Source organism: Silene latifolia, chromosome 6, assembly GCF_048544455.1.
Source record: "Silene latifolia isolate original U9 population chromosome 6, ASM4854445v1, whole genome shotgun sequence".
Classification (NCBI taxonomy): domain Eukaryota; kingdom Viridiplantae; phylum Streptophyta; class Magnoliopsida; order Caryophyllales; family Caryophyllaceae; genus Silene; species Silene latifolia.
Genome location: NC_133531.1, coordinates 38,691,503 through 38,709,254, shown reverse-complemented (window position 1 = coordinate 38,709,254; position 17,752 = coordinate 38,691,503). Strand labels below are relative to the sequence as shown.

The 17,752-nt window shown below is 38.2% G+C and overlaps 1 long non-coding RNA gene across 3 annotated transcripts in view; it reads left to right on the top strand.

The window, feature by feature from the left end:
• The first annotated feature begins 1,263 nt into the window (after positions 1-1,263).
• LOC141586754 (uncharacterized) overlaps positions 1,264-17,752 on the top strand; it is a 32,561-nt gene continuing 16,072 nt past the window's right edge. For 2 of the 3 annotated variants that reach the window (XR_012519622.1, XR_012519621.1), the window contains exons 1-6: positions 1,264-2,140; positions 2,935-3,154; positions 15,263-15,341; positions 15,990-16,073; positions 16,206-16,264; positions 17,252-17,447. This is a non-coding gene — a long non-coding RNA (uncharacterized LOC141586754). Of the gene's footprint in view, positions 2,154-2,934; positions 3,155-15,262; positions 15,342-15,989; positions 16,074-16,205; positions 16,265-17,251; positions 17,448-17,752 lie in introns of all 3 variants that reach the window. The other variant, XR_012519620.1, reaches the window with a different exon arrangement.

The following is a 17,752-nucleotide window of genomic DNA, read 5'->3' as shown; positions in this document are numbered from 1 at the left end:
ATATCAAATCCCCTATTGACGATCGAGAGAAACCTTTGATAACAAGAGCGATCAGAGACGCATTTGACCAAATTTTTGAGAAGATCAATTGAGATTTTTTTGGGTTAAAGGTTTTTGACTGAAGTTTTGAGAAGATTTTCTTGATTTTTGTTGTAAATAAGTAAGGTTGATTGGTTGTCTATTTGTGTTTTGTTAGGTAAGGTTGAAAATATGGACAAACTTAGACGTTGGTTCGGGTGTGGTACTTGATTAGAAACGAGTCCACACTCGGATTCTAATATGTATTGGTTTCGGTTTGATCTTAATACCAATACCAATTACATTTCATAAAAAAAAATTGTGTGACACGATGCTACAATGTGAGACGTTTTTTTTTTTGTGGAACTGTGAGTTTCATTAAAGTTCAGCATCTCGTGAATAGAGATGTCCCCTCATACAAACAACCATTTTTGTTAGCACTCTAAATAAAAGCACTAACAGACTGAAACTTTTTTGTTTCCTAAGCTAGCTCTACCATACATCACACCGACAACAGGCTTACATAATTCCTAGCTTAGTACACCATAACTGATCAGGAGGATTAATACAACCTAAAGGTAAAACTTGCAGCCGTAGCTTACATTCTGCTCTCATTTCTTGCATCATCTTCCTTGGGTGAATTACATAGCCATCAATCCTGTAGATATTTCTACTATGCCACACCCTCTACTGAACAGCAACAATCATTTCACTGATCAGGAGTCTTTGAAAACCTGATATCTGCCTCATTTTCAAAACAACATTGTCATCCAATACATCAGTAACCTGCATGCATAACCAATCAGCCAGCAGCCTGTAACATCTTTTTGTATATCCACAGTCAGAGAATAGATGAAGGTGATTTTCATCAGCAACACCACATATATAACACAGATGAGTGTTAGCAATACCCATTTTAGACAACCTGTCAAGAGTCAACAATATGCCTTGCTTTAGCAGCCAAAGAATGAAACTATGTTTAGGTATGTTGAACTTATTCCAAACCTCAGTGTACCAAAGAACCCTGCCAGGAGCTGAAGGAGTCAACTAGTTGTAACCACTAGCAATAATATAAGCAGCTTCTTCCCTCAACCATTTATCATTGATGTATCCACTCAGCATCTTATCCTTTACTTCACAATTTTTCCTCCAAGACCAAGAACTATAACTAGTGGGATATGGTTCAGAATAGAGACCCCTTTTAGATAGATAATATCTACCCATTTCATCCAAAGCAGGTCTTTCTTGCATGTGTTAACTATCTACAACTCATCTTAATATGCATCTCAAGTGCCGCCTTCATTGTTTTTACCACTATTTAGCACATATCTCCCTGTGACAAAAAATCTTCGTAATCATTTTACTTTTATCAATTGGGGAAGTTTTTTTTCCATTTTTGATGGAGTCAATGATTCACTATTACTTAATTATGGAATATGAATCATCTGCAAACTACTTATCCTATTTTCAGTATATAGTTAACAATGTCGCTGAGTAAATCAACCCCGAGCTATGAGCTACTGGTGTATTGTTGTTGTAAGTTAGTGAAGTTGCTCTAACATAGATGTTTATCTGATTATACCTATATTATGCTGAATCACAGATATACTCAAGAACACCTAATTTCATAGCCAAGTATAAAGCTTACCTGGGAGATCTAGGATATGACCCGAACAAAATAAAGGACACTCCGCAGATTCTCGGGATGTGAAACAATCAATCCAAAGAATGATGAGCCAAAAGGGAATGCAAGTGTACTTGACACATTGAAGAAGCCATGCAACCATATTTACCATCATGATTGTATTGTCCCTTGTTTGGTCCAAAGATAACTCGTGCCCCGTTTTCGCCAAGAAATGGGGCTCCGCCCCATCTACCCGTGGTAGTAATCCCACTACCGGAATAAGAAATGCTAGTGGTGGTAACTCAAGAGGAAGAGATAGTAGTGATCAGAACCTAGGAAGGAGGAACCCATTCTCGTTCTTGTGGCCCGATCGCTCATCAAATACCGGTAGTAGTAATCGAGGCTACGTTGAAACAAACCGGAGCAACCTGGCTAACAAGCACAACTCATGGCGAGAATCACGAGATGGACTATTCTGGGTGGCCTTTCGATTACTTGGTATGTCGTACTTGTATGTATGTTATCTCAATGTTTGCTTGGATTCTCATCTTTCATTGCCTGCTATAAATGATCAATTTTGGCATTTTCATGGTTTGTGCCATTAGTGAAAAAGTTATGATCTTTTAGCATAAAAAGTTTATATTTTTATGTTATTATAAGCATTAGGTGAGTGTATATGTTGAATTTGATTACTTTGATTGAGGAAAAGGGGTGATTCAGCAAATGTTAAAACTGTAGAAAGTCGCACTAATGTAATGATATGGTAACGCGTCCATTCAACTAATTGTTTATGTTTTTATTCTTTTGCGGTAGTATTTTGATGAAATGTAAACAACTAGTTGAATGGGAGGCATTATGGTTTTGCGTCCATGAGTGTGTGAATTGTAGAAGACGCGTCTTTGATCACTAGCCATGCGTATGTACATATGAGTGTCCCACCCTGTTAAAAGACGAGAAGTTGATCACTTTATTGTTCTTTCTCCATTGCCACTAGGGTTAGAATGAAGCCTTGTTTGAGTTATGAAGAAAAGATGAGAATTGATCACTTTTATCACTTCATCTATTGTCAAATGGTTTTAGGGTGAACCTTTTTTTTGGTCGTATGAAGAAAAGATGGGAAATTTATCACACCTTATTACTCATACCATTGTTACTTGTTAAATGAAATCTTCTTTGGGCTTATGAAGAATTCTTCAATATGTGCTAGTTTAAAAGTCATACCAAACTGTTTATTTATTTACTCCGTATATTATATGATCTGCAATCTGACAAAAGATGTGTTGTCATGGCAGAATGCGTTGCTGGAATTTCAAAGGGTTGTGAAGACGTAGGAGCAAGTCGTTCTTTGGGTAATCGTTTACTATATAACCCTTGAGGCGACTGATGGTGGTGCGAAGAAGATTTATGAAGCGAAAGTGTGGGTGAAGCCGTGGTTGAATTTCAAGGAAGTACAGCATTTCAAGTATGTTGGTGATGCCTCTGTATGAGGTTCACTGTGTCAGCAGCCACTAGGTGAGAAACTTCGATAAATAGTAATTTTACCTCTATTACCTCTATCTGGATAATGTTCTATGAATCTGAGATCCGTAGTTTTTTTGAGTGTAAAGGGAGTCATAAGGGCAATTTTGATGTTGAGAGGGTTGAACCAAGGTCATGAGTACCACCGCTCATGACTTTACCAACTAAGCTAGTTGATGTGTTTGTCAATGAAGAATTTAGTGCAATATGTAGATTTAATTTACGAAACACTCCTTGTTGAGTTTATGGATTCAAGTACCTAAGAGGGGGAGGGGGTGAATTAGGTACTATTTTAAAAAATTATAACTTCAACTTTATTGAATTAAAGTGAGTTACAAGAACAAAAGAGATGAGAGGATACTTTGAATAATATTGAAAGATTGAACAAGTATCACTATGAATGTTTGTTTGAGTATGAAAGCAACAATCGTTCGATCGTATCTATTTGTCTCGCCAGTGAAATATGACTGCAGACCAAATGCGACAGTATGATGAACTGTTGCTTCTAAGTTTAAGCGAAACAAAACAAACAAACAAAGTATAAAGCAGCGGAAATAAAGTAAGCACTTGAACACGAGATTTTTGAATTGGTTCGGCAAGAAACTCAAGTGCCTACGTCCAATCTACCTTTTTATTACTTTCCTTTAGTGATCTACTCCGAAAACTAAAAGACCCTTGTAATAAAAGACACCAACCTACTCCGGTTGTAAAGTTAGTACAAGAACTACTCCGTTCTTATGACAAGCTAACTCGCAACCTACTCCGGTTGCCAACTCACAACCTACTCCGGTTGTCAAGAGTTAAAGACTACTCCGTCCTAAACTCTACTAACACACTTAGAATGTTATAGGATCAAGTTTCCACTAACACATTCTTAACAAAGAATAGAGGTGGACAACTTTTACAAGATCAACAATTCTTAAGCAAGAGAGTTTAGTATAGAAAAGCAACAGTAGCCACGACTGTAACAACTTGAAGACACTTGAAGACTTTTAAAGATTTTTGCAAATAAAACACGATTTTTGGCTTTAAAAATAATTTGCAAAGATGGAAGAATTATTTCAGAAAAGTCTTTAGATTTAATGAAGAGGGACACGGTTTATATAGAGGAGGTGAGTGAAGGGGTTGCTAGGGTTTTGAAGGGTCAAAGACCTCACATGTGAAGGGCAATAGCAACCACCCAAAACTTGCACCAAAAAGGGGTCTTTTGCAAAGGTAAGAATAGAGAAAGAGGGTTTGAAAGATAACCTTAAATGCTCATGCAAAATCAGAAAACAAAGGATGTGAGACAAGTCACATGATGACAAGTAAACACAAATATGGCAAAAAGCATTTTTTGTTTTCTTAAAGACCAAAGGATTGAATTTGCATAAAGAGGAAACATTTTGAAAATAATAATTCAAACCACTCTTTAATGAAGATCACCTCTTTAATAAAAATCTGATTTTTATCTTTGAAAGATATGGGTCACGTGAGATGCTTTTGAAAGATAAAAAGGGAGCTTCAAGTTTTTACGAGTTGTGGCATAATCCAAACAGCTGTTTGCGTGTGAAAGCAACAGTCGTTTGGACTGTTTCTATTACTCTAGTATACTCTACTTTCTTGCTTGTACATTAGATGACACTCGACTAAATACAATGGGATTAATAACAACTTCAACACTTCTTAATCCAAGCTTGATTACATCATTAATCCTGAAAAGGTAAACTAAGATAACACAAATCAAATGGGCATGTTATCATCAACATAAGGAACCCAACAAATTCCCCCTTTGATGATGACAAGCCCCAAACGAATGTATAAACAATGTAAACACCTTGATTCAAGACTTTTAAGCAAGCAAGATCAAATGATAGAGAAGGGACAATATTACCTTACCAAGGGCAAAAGCTAGAATCAAACTATCATGACAATTTTACATTGCCCCAAACAAGAATCAAGCTAAGACGGTTAGACAAGCCATTAGTTTAATCAATAAGCAAAGAGATTTAAAGCCATGAGTTTACCTTTTCCCCCTCTTGACATCATCAAAAGGATAGGGATGTCACAAGCATTAGAGTGCAGATATTTCATAAGAAAACACAAAAAGACACATGGAAGTGTGACAAGGTAACAAGGTCAACATAAACAAGGATTAAGCATAAGCTAACCAAAGTTCAACATAGCTAAACAAAGTTTAAAGTACACCACCAAATGTCAAAATAACAAGCAAAGAAAATAAGTCTTAGAAAGGCACAACCAAGGTGGAACAAAATAAAGGGGTACGGGTAAAGGTTAATAGGCCGAGAGGAAAGGGAAAGGCTAAGGAGAGGAGACTTGTTCACCATCCGAGCCACTACCCAAAGGATCATCATCCACATGAGCATCTTCACCAACTTCTTTCGTTGACACAAGGGTGGAAATAATATCCACCTCTCCACGGATGAGGTCCAAAGTAGAAGCAAGGGCCGAAATTGCCAAGTCCTTTTGACGAGCATCTTCCCTGAGCCACGCACCTAACTCAGCCACGGCATTGAGCACTTCCCGCATACCACCCGTATTCACTTGACTTGATGACCCAACCTCCGGGTCCTTCTTAATTTTCACAAAAATCAATTCATCATTTTCAATTTTGATCAACATCTTCCCCATTTGCCCATCACTCATAACATCACACATATCCAACGAACCCAAGCTAGTGTTCACCAACACCCCTTGTGCCTTGAGCACAACCGATAACCACATGCCATAGGGTAGGTAAATCATACTAGAAGAAGGTCGACGAAGCTTGGTCGAAATAAGGTGAAAACGTTTGAACATTAACCCGACTAGGTTCACCTTCTTATGGGTAGCAATATGATAGATTAAGTATTGTTGGGCTATGGTGAGTTTTCCCCTATCACCCGAGGGATAAATAGACCTACAAAGCATGTTGAAAATGATACGGAGAGGAGGAGGGATTTGGGTATTGCTAATTGGACCAGGGGAGACAGTTTTGGGACACACGGTTTGAGCAATACTAAGAGGTGAGGCATACGGTAAGGCAACCCAAGTTTCGGAGGGGAGTTTGTCATAGCCTCCGACTGGAATATTAAGAGCAGTAGCGAAATCAGATTGAGACAATTTAAGGGGCTTACCGTTCACCTTAGCCGTAAGAGTTTCACCCGACTTGTCAACCCTAACAGATTGCAAAGAATCGTATCACCTCGCTCACAAACACCGGCTCACGCATCTCCAATAGCTTCTCCCAACCTTGAGCTAGAACCATATCACTGATCGAGTGAAAAGCAAAGCTCGAACCAAGTTTGATTATAAACCCGAGGAGAGTGAATTGCTTTGATGTTCATCAACCTTTCACAGTTTTTGTAAATTGAAGTAGGGAGGTCAATACTCTCAAGGTGATCCCAAACGATGGCCAAGTCCCATTTCGAGGTTAGGGAGACCGGATCCGATGGAGAAAGGTATACAAGCTTTTTCTTCAATGGTTTCGATTTTTTCTGAGGAGGTTCACTTGGATTTACAATTGGAGCATCAACAGTGGGGTTGTCAACATTACTCTGCTCGATAGTTTCTGAAATTGGGGGTAATTGGGATGAGGAGGCTTTTTCCTTTCTTTTGTTGTTCTTTTTCGCCGGAGTCGGGTCAGACTCGCCGGACTTAGATGGATTTTCATTTAAATCAAATTCGGTTTCATCTTCAACATCTTCAACCAATACTGTAACCGGTTCAGAGGAGGAGCTCGGAACAGTGGAGCTCTTCTTCCGACCACCACGTGTGCGTCGTCCTACCATTGTGGAGATGGGAATGTCGTCGGATGATGGTGGATCAGTGGGGTTCGGTGAAGGTTGAGGGTTTAGTGTATCTGGGTTTGATGAAGGGGTCAAGTTTGAGGTTTGAGGTGGGAATGCATAGGATGTTTTGACTGGAGTCATGGTTGGAGTAGTTGATGTCGGTGGGTTGGATGTGACAGGTGGTGAGGTAACTTTTGTGGGCTTGATGGGTATGGGTGTGTTAAATGATGTTTTTACCATGGTGGGTTAGGGTAGGTGATATGAAGGAGTTGTGGATTTGGGAGATGAAGGGTTAGTGGATTGGGATATTTGGACGGGTAGTTGTAGGTGATGGGTTGAGGGAGTTTAATGGCCCATTTAATGAGGTAGGAGAGGTGGTTGGCCCAACTAAACAAATTTAATCACTCGAAATAAAAACGCAAGGTAGCATATAATAAACGTAAATTTAGATATGAGGTTGAGTGATTACCGACTCACAAATACGGTGTCAATTTTGGTCCAAACATGATGTCAATGCACTTAGAACACTTAATAACATATATCCAAATTTAATTTAATCAATTAAGGAATTTTGTAAAACTCACACTAAAAATCACAAGCTATTAATTAACCCAATTTCTAGTCTAAATTTCTCAAAATGTTCTCTTGCAAGTGGCTTAGTAAAAATATCGGCAATTTGATTTTCGGTCTTGCAAAAGATAAGTTTAATATGTCCTTTTTCCACATGATCACGAATAAAATGGTGACGAATATCAATATGTTTGGTTTTAGAGTGTTGAATAGGATTTTTGGAGATATTTATTGCACTCGTATTATCACACATTAAAGGAATGGAGTCAAAAATAATACCAAAATCCAAGAGTTGTTGTTTTACCCAAAGGAGTTGAGAACAACAATGTGCCGCACTAACGTACTCACTTTCGGCCGTAGAAAGAGCTACCGTGTTTTGTTTCTTTGAGGCCCAAGAAGTCAAGCAAGGACCCAAGAACGTTGCAATTCCGGAGGTACTCTTTCTATCCACCGTGCACCCCGCATAGTCCGCGTCCGAAAAGCCTATAAGATCAAAAGGACAATGTAAAGGGTACCATAGGTAGAGATTTTGTGTTCCAATCAAATACCGAAGAATTCGTTTAACGGCTTTGAAATGTGATTCTTTCGGATTTGCTTGGAACCTAGCACATAAACAAACACTAAAGAGAATGTCGGGACGACTTGCGGTTAAGTAAAGAAGTGAGCCTATCATACCTCTATACACCTTATCACTAACATTCTTACCGAGTTCATCCTTGTCCAATTTGGACCCGGCTACCATAGGTGTATCATGAGGCTTACCATTAGTCATCCCAAATTTCTTAAGCATTTCTTTGATATACTTTTGTTGATGGATCATGATTCCATCCTTTGATTGCTTAATTTGGAGCCCAAGGAAGAATCCTAGCTCACCCATCATGCTCATTTCAAACTCCGATTTCATTAGTTCCGAAAAATATAAGTAAAGGAGTTCATTTGTTGCACCAAATATAATGTCATCAACATATACTTGTACAACCAACAGTTCACTGGACTGTTGCTTCAAGAACAATGTTTTGTCAACGGAGCCTCTTTTAAAACCATTTTCAATAAGAAATTTAGACAATCTATCATACCAACATCTTGGTGCTTGTTTTAAACCATAAAGAGCTTTGTCTAATTTGAAAACATGGTTAGGCAAATCATTGTTCTCAAAACCCGGTGGTTGCTCTACAAAGACATCTTCTTCCAAATATCCATTTAAGAAAGCGGTTTTGACATCCATTTGGAAGAGTTTAATGCCTTTGTGAGCCGCAAAAGCTATAAGAAATCGTATGGCCTCAAGTCTAGCTACCGGTGCATAGGTTTCATCGTAATCAATACCCTCTTGTTGGTTATAACCTTGCACCACAAGTCTAGCCTTGTTCCTTACAATTTCTCCCGAGTCATCAAGCTTGTTGCGAAAGACCCACCTAGTACCAATGACGGTACGATTAGGCGGTCTAGGGACTAAGTGCCATACCTCATTTCTTTTGAATTGATTGAGCTCATCTTGCATGGCAAGCACCCAATCTGCATCAGTCAAGGCGACTGTTACATTTGAAGGCTCAATTTGAGATAGGAAGGCATTATGGGCACAATACTCATTGAGGTGAGCGAGATTGTTGACGGATGATCTTGTTCGAATTCCCGAGTTGAGATCACTTGTGAGATTAGTGAGTGGATGAGAGCTTTGATGTTTCCACTTCTTTGGAACAATGGTTTCTTGTTCCCCCTCAACAAAGATCGATCACAAGGATCTGTTTCTATTGGCCTGGAAGGTTCTTCATCCTCACTGTTTTGGGTTACTTCAGTTCTGGAGGTGGATGCAACAGTCGTTGGGTCTGTTGCTTCCAGAGAGGAATCAGAAGTACTACGTGTTCCCCCTGAGTTGCTGCTCTCCTTTGAAGGTGACAGTCTCTGTGTCTGTTGCAATTCAGTGCTGGGAGCTTCTTCATCCGTGAACACGAAGTCTTTTCGAACAAGACCAATCTCAAACTCATCATCCTCGTCCTCATCATCATCATCCATGTTTTGTACCTGTCCAAGCACACTAGATTCATCAAAAATGACATGGATGCTTTCTTCAATTAACAAGGTTCGTTTATTGTAAACTTTATAGGCCTTGCTATGATCGGAGTACCCAATAAATACTCCTTCATCACTACGTGGATCGAACTTACCCAAGTTGTTTTTACCATTGTTGTGAACAAAGCATTTGCTTCCAAAACATCTAAAATATGAAATGTTGGGTTTTCTTCCACGTAATGATTCATAGGGAGTTTTATTTAAAATACTCCTTATCATGACACGATTATAAATGTAGCAAGCGGTATTTACCGCTTCGGCCCAAAAGTTCTTAGGCAACTTACTAGTTAATAACATTGTTCTAGCCATTCCTTCAAGGGTTCTATTCATCCTTTCAACCACACCATTTTGTTGTGGGGTTCTAGGAGCCGAGAAGTTATGGTCTACACCATTGTCATTACAATAAGCACCAAATGATGAGTTTTTGAATTCGGTTCCATGATCGGTTCTTATTGAAACAAGTTTTAAACCAAGCTTATTTTGAATCTTTCTTAACCAAATTAGAAACTCATCAAATGTCTCATCCTTAGAGCTTAGGAAGAGTGCCCAAACAAACCTAGAGTAATCATCAACAATGACACACACATAACGACTACCACCTCTACTTCTAGTTCTCATTGGTCCACACAAGTCGATATGTAAAAGTTGCAAAGGTTGAGATGTACTCATAATTCTTTTGGATTTGAAGGAACTTTTAACATGTTTACCTCTAGCACATTCATCACATACTTTATCAATGTCAAATTTTATATTAGGAATGCCTTCAACTAAATCAAGTCTTTTAAGGGTATTAAGAGTTTTTGTACTAACATGACCAAACCTTTTATGCCATAACCAAGGATCATTGTTCATTACACTCATGCAAGACATGGTGTGACCGGATAGAGAGTTCAAATTAGTTAAGTAAACATCTTTGACACGTCTTCCTTCGAGTATTAGTTCATTAGTGGTGGCATCAAAAATTCGACACATATTGGCACGAAATTCAACAACATTACCCTTATCACAAAGTTGAGAAATACTAAGGAGATTATGTTTCAAACCTTTGACAAGCCGCACATTGTCGACACAAAGTAAGGATGACTTACCAACTTTTCCAATACCAATTACTTCACCTTTCTTGTTGTCACCAAACCTTACCGTGCCACCATCATATGCTTTAAGTGAGAGGAATTGGCTTCTATCACCCGTCATGTGACGAGAGCATCCACTATCCAAGTACCAATTGCGGCCGCCTCTCACCAAGCCCTACACAAGATTAGTTTTTGAGTTTAGGAACCCAAATGAATTTGGGTCCCTTTTTGTGATCAACATAACTTGTGGTGTCTTTCTTAATGTTCATTTCTTTTAATGTTTTGGTGTTCTTATCAATGTCATCAAATCGTTTTGTACATCCATTAAAAACATGATCATTGTCACCACAATAATTGCAAATGATGTATTCGGGAAGACCTACATACTTCCTTCCTCTAAAATCGTTTTTAGGCTTCTGGATGCAACAGTCAGTCTGACTGTTCCATTTGAACCCCAAACCAGTAGATTTATCACATTTCTCGGTTTGATTCGTGAGGAAGTTTAACACGGTTTGACTTCCTTCCCATTTTTCAGTGATGTTCTTAGCATTAACAAGTTCATTGGTCAAGTCATTGACACGTGAGAGAAGATGCAAATTCTTTTCCTTTTCTCTTTTAAGTTCATCATTGTTAACACTTTCTATGGACAATCTCTTCTCAACAATGAAGTCATGGGTGTGATTGTTGAGTTTAGACACGAGATATATGATTCTTTCTTTGGACTCTTCATATTTAGATGTCATCTCGTCAAGTCTTTTGCTTAGATCAACGACTTCATCGGATCTATGGTGAGGAGAAGACCTAGAAGTGCTACATTCGGGCATACCTTTTTGAAAGAAAGTAAGCCTATCATGGAGATCTTCTATTTCATTCTTGAGACAAACAACCTCACTTTTAAGACACTCATTTTCATTTTCCAACCATTCACTTTTTCTTTTAAACTTGTCTAAATCGTGGTCAGAAGCAACAGTCTTAGAAATTGTTTCTCTCAAGTCTACAACTTCAACTACAAGGTCGTAGATCTCATTTTCAAGAGCATCTTTGTCCTTCAAAATATCATCACGTTCCTTGGTTAGTTGGGAAACTTGCATCACCAAAGTTGTGTTGACATTTTCAAGGTCAGAGACGTCCGTGGGGGTCAACCTAAGACGCTCTAGTTCTTTAGTCAAATGTTTGTTTAACTTGTTGACTCTTTTGACTTCATTATATGCCTCGAAGTGACAAGAACGCAAAAAGATCTGTTGCTTTTAGTTCATTTTTCAGATTAAAGTTCTCTTGAGCAATTTCCTCAATCTCATTTTGCATTATATCAAGCTTATTAGTTTGAGACCGACACTTATCAAAAAGTTGGTCAAGAAGCTTACATACTTTCTCTTTGGAGTAAGTTCTAGCCTTGGCCTTTAGATGATTTACCTCGTTGTCGGAATCGGAGTCGGAATCGTCGGGGTTAGCCATGAGGCATCTTAAGTGTTCAAGTTTTGAGGTTTTTGAGACTTTTTCTTTACCATGATTTGCAAGACACATTTTAGCCTCAAGTTCCTCCTCGATGAGTTCCTCATCTTCCTCGGAGTCGGACATTCCCCATATAGCACTCATGACTCTATGTTTGTAGTCCTTTTTAACCTTTTCTCTTCTTTCCTTAGATTTGATTTCTTCCCACTTGGGACATTCTTTAATTTGATGAGTTTTATCACCACATTTAAAGCATCCCATAGTGGAAGTAGGTCGTCTCTTAGGAAAGTGTTTTTTCGAGTAATTATTAGTGAACTTTTTGTTACCTTGTCCATTGACCAACCCGGCTAAGTTCCTTGTGAACATAGCAAACTCGTCTTCCTCCTCATCTTCTTCATCACTTGGAGAAGATGTGAGGGCGAGACTCTTTCCCTTTGATGACTCACTAGAATGCTTATCGAGATTAAACTCGTGAGCCATTAGTGATCCCATTAGTTCATGAAGAGAGAGGGTTGACAAGTCTTTAGCTTCCTCTATGGCGGTGACTTTAGGTTGCCATTTAGGGGTTAGACTACGAAGGATTTTTCGAATGATGTCCTCGGACTCGAAATTCCTTCCTAGACTTTGAAGCTCATTAATAATACAAGAAAAACGAGAAGAGAAACTATTTAAAGACTCGTCCTTTGACATTCTAAACATTTCATATTGTTGCATGAGAAGGTCAATACGGTGTTTTCTTACTTGGGACGTCCCTTCATATGCAAGTACAAGGGAATCCCAAATAGATTTTGCCGTAGGACACCCGGAGATTCGACTAACTTCCCCCTCACCAACACAACGTTGAAGAATCGACATTGCTTTGGAATTCTTTTCGGCAAGCTTGAAGTCGTTCTCATTGTAATTTCTTTCCTCTTTTGTCTTGGTGAAACCGTTAAGAATATCGGTTTCCTCAATGGCAAGAGGTCCATTTTGGATGATGTTCCAACATTGATAATCGATACTTTTGATGTAATGTTCCATTTTGAGTTTCCACCATCCAAAATTCGAACCAGTAAAGACCGGGATCTTGGAGTGTTTCTCGGAATCCATTACCCACGAATCAAACTCTAAGGCGGTTAGCCTCGATCAAGAGCACGAGGCTCTGATACCAATTGTTGAGTTTATGGATTCAAGTACCTAAGAGGGGGAGGGGGTGAATTAGGTACTATTTTAAAAATTATAACTTCAACTTTATTGAATTAAAGTGAGTTACGAGAACAAAAGAGATGAGAGGATACTTTGAATAATATTGAAAGATTGAACAAGTATCACTATGAATGTTTTTCAAGTATGAAAGTAACAATCGTTCGATCGTATCTATTTGTCTCGGTTTGTGAAATATGACCTGCACTCAAATGCGACAAGATGATGAACTCATTTGCTTCTAAGTTTAAGCGAAACAAAACAAACAAACAAAGTATAAAGCAAATAAATAAAGTAAGCACTTGAACACGAGATTTTTGAATTGGTTCGGCAAGAAACTCAAGTGCCTACGTCCAATCTACCTTTTTATTACTTTCCTTTAGTGATCTACTCCGAAAACTAAAAGACCCTTGTAATAAAACATACCAACCTACTCCGGTTGTAAAGCTAGTACAAGAACTACTCCGTTCTTATGACAAGCTAACTCGCAACCTACTCCGGTTGCCAACTCACAACCTACTCCTATTGTCAAGAGTTAAAGACTACTTCGTCCTAAACTCTACTAACACACTTAGAATGTTATAGGATCAAGTTTCCACTAACACATTCTTAACAAAGAATAGAGGTGGACAACTTTTACAAGATCAACAATTCTTAAGCAAGAGAGTTTAGTATAGAAAAGCAACAAAGAGCCACGATCAGAACAACTTGAAGACACTTGAAGACTTTTAAAGATTTTTGCAAATAAAACACGATTTTTGGCTTTAAAAATAATTTGCAAAGATGGAAGAATTATTTCAGAAAAGTCTTTAGATTTAATGAAGAGGGACACGGTTTATATAGAGGAGGTGAGTGAAGGGGTTGCTAGGGTTTTGAAGGGTCAAAGACCTCACATGTGAAGGGCAATAGCAACCACCCAAAACTTGCACCAAAAAGGGGTCTTTTGCAAAGGTAAGAATAGAGAAAGAGGGTTTGAAAGATAACCTTAAATGCTCATGCAAAATCAGAAAACAAAGGATGTGAGACAAGTCACATGATGACAAGTAAACACAAATATGGCAAAAAGCATTTTTTGTTTTCTTAAAGACCAAAGGATTGAATTTGCATAAAGAGGAAACATTTTGAAAATAATAATTCAAACCACTCTTTAATGAAGATCACCTCTTTAATAAAAATCTGATTTTTATCTTTGAAAGATATGGGTCACGTGAGATGCTTTTGAAAGATAAAAAGGGAGCTTCAAGTTTTTACGAGTTGTGGCATAATCCAAACAGCTGTTTGCGTGTGAAAGCAACAGTCGTTTGGACTGTTTCTATTACTCTAGTATACTCTACTTTCTTGCTTGTACATTAGATGACACTCGACTAAATACAATGGGATTAATAACAACTTCAACACTTCTTAATCCAAGCTTGATTACATCATTAATCCTGAAAAGGTAAACTAAGATAACACAAATCAAATGGGCATGTTATCATCAACATAAGGAACCCAACACTCCTGTTTTTGTCTGTAACTAGGGCCTCTGAATTAATTTCTATACATTGACAGACAGTCTGGCCGGAGTCCATGACAGTGTATGGGGTTTAGAAGCCTCACTAGTGTTTTAAGCATGAAACACTGTTTCCGGGTGACCCATGCTAAATTTTTTTGAATTGCATTGACCGGCCTCGACTTTACAATACCAAAACCATACACGTAGTGTTTGTGAGTCATTTTTATTTATTCCATTATATTTAAAGCGAAAGAGTAGCAAGTGTTCGACTCCATTGGAACTTTGACAATATCGAATGTGTTGGAACCTTTCAACGTATTTGGATGTATCATACTATATGCTTACGATGATCCAAGGTTACGATTCACTAGCTTGCAACTATACTTTGAGCTGGATCAGTTTCCTTTACCCTTTTCAATTTCACAGTGCCTGATATTTGCTTTTTCCAACGTGAATATGACTTCCTTTCTCATTTGAATATTGCTTTTTTCAGGTCTTCGAGCCAAAGATTGTATTCATCATCATTCTCAGTTTCGTAGCATGCGCCACGACAGAGGACAGTTAGAGTACAAGTAATATGTGGATCAATAGGCTAAATAACATGGTTCGGAGACTTCGGACGTTGGTCATGTGTGGAGAGTTTCCTTTATAGCTAATGAAATAAGAATCCCCGTTTCGTTCTCTTTATTTTTTTTTTATTTTTTTTTTCCTTCCTGTAGCTAGCAAAAACTTTTAGGTATGTTTTTGTATAAAAATGATCAATGAGGTGGACATAATGATCGAAAAACTGAGGGTACATGAAGGTCCCGCAGATTCGAATTCTCATTTATTGTAATCGTTATACAAGACTTGGCCTCTTGCATGCTAAAAAAACCCCTCAAAACTCAGTATTGACTTTTCGATTATATACAAGTCCATAGAGGAAAGCTTAATAGGACCTAAGTGTCTTAAGGACTCCATAATTTGTAGGGGAAATTAGGGAAGGAGGGTTGGAATATACATAGTTATATACACGGGTAGAGGTGGCAAACGGGTCAATCGGATCAGTTTCGGATCGGATTCTTTCAAATCGGGTTATTTCGGTTGACCTTTATTTTTTATTTCAGTTTGGTTCAATTCAGGTTGGAATCAATTATCGTTATTAATCGGTTGTGATCGTACTGCTGTTTCGAATAGATTTTAGGCCAATTTTGGAAGAGTTCTAATTTTGGACTTTGCAGGAGGACCAAAATTAAGAAAATGGTATGGAGCACCTGAACTCCTTCTGAAAGACGGATCAGTAACTCAAGAAGAGGATGATCCTGGTACTATACATTTACCTGTTGAAATGTTGTAGTTACAGTCTAAAACTATACTGGTATAAACAGACAGTTTTCTGAATGGCCCGTGTTTTCCTTGCAACACATTGATGTTTTACCTTATGAACTTGAAAACAGATGTAAAAGACGCTAGGGACTCCGATTTGGTAACTGATGGAGACAGCGACATTGGCCAGGTATGACCAGCCATTGTCTGTAGAGGCGTATTTTGGCCATTTTAAATTCAGCAGCATTTTATTAAAGAAGCTATCACTTAGGGACTGTTATCCCTATGGTTGAGCACTGCCTGCTTCAAACCTTAAGATTACGGGTTGAACGTTGAGTAGAAGTTACCCCTCAATCGTCACTGACTGTTTCAAATGAAGAGTCATGTTATCCCAGTTCAATAAATTTGGGATTAAGGCTTTATTATTGTTTGTTGTTGTTGTTCTTAGGCTTCAAAACTTAGCCTCTTTGATCAGGAAAGACTCAAGTTTAGTTTCGATCAAAGGGAGAATTGATCATTACCATAGTTCATGGTGACAGTTGTGACCATAAGTCCATACACACAGTAATATTGGTTTAGTGTTTGTTTTCTCAATCCGATGTTACTGTTACAGCGGATTAATTTACATCTATCAACCATAATTGATAATAGTAGCTTCCTGTCTATCTCAGTCATATGTTTGTTTCAATGGTTGAAGTCTGCTGATTTTTAGCTTATTTAGATGGTGATCGTGTCTCTTATTGTCAGACAAGCCAAAATGAAGGCATTAATTAAAAAAAAAGGCAGGCAGCCCTTGAAGCCTTCGAAACTTATGTTGTGGTATTTGCCTGATTATTTATGAGTTACGATTCTTATCCTTCTGATTCTTGTCACGACTTTTGTGTTTGTCCAATATTGTCTTCGAGACTTCAACATGATCATTGTTCGCTGGTTCAAATATGATCAGTCCTTTTCTGTAGACGCAAATGAAAAGCAGCTATTAAGAAAGCCTTAAAGGGTGTTTGTGCAGTTATATGCCCTAATGTATGTACATTGCATTCCCTTACTAGAGTGTTTGTGATCATTACCATAGTAAAATATGTTGCCCTGATGCAAATATGCCTAAATTAATTCACTGTTTCTACTGGAAGGTTTCCTATCCAAAGTCGGGAGCTTAAAAGTTATTCTGTTATCACAGGTATTTGTAGCTCATCACGGTAGATTGCGTGTGAAAATGGTGGAAATTAGTGAAAGTGCCCCGGCATGTCTGTTTGATAAGATCACAGTTATCTGTGTATAAAGGTGCTGATGGCATTCAAGCTCTCGTGACAAGCAATGCAAGAAAGCTGGCTGAGCAAGATGAATCTACGCTGATGGCACTACTACAATTAAGGGCAAAGGAACCATTTTTAAGAGTCCGGTTGAACATTCTACCCGGTTCCTTTAACATACGACATCGGTTTTTATTAAAACCGGTTTCTTTGTCTTAATAAGTAACCAGGTTCAATTAAAACCGGTTTCTTTGGTTATTATCAAAATCGCGTACCCTACCCTCAACCTCTTTTTCTTCTCCCTCCAAAACCGCTTATCCCTTTTGTTCAGAAAATTGCCTCCATTCGTTCGTAGTCATACCACCATCGCTCTACTCATCATAAAGCCGCCATACTTGGAGTGAGTTTCATTGAATTTCAACGGTCAG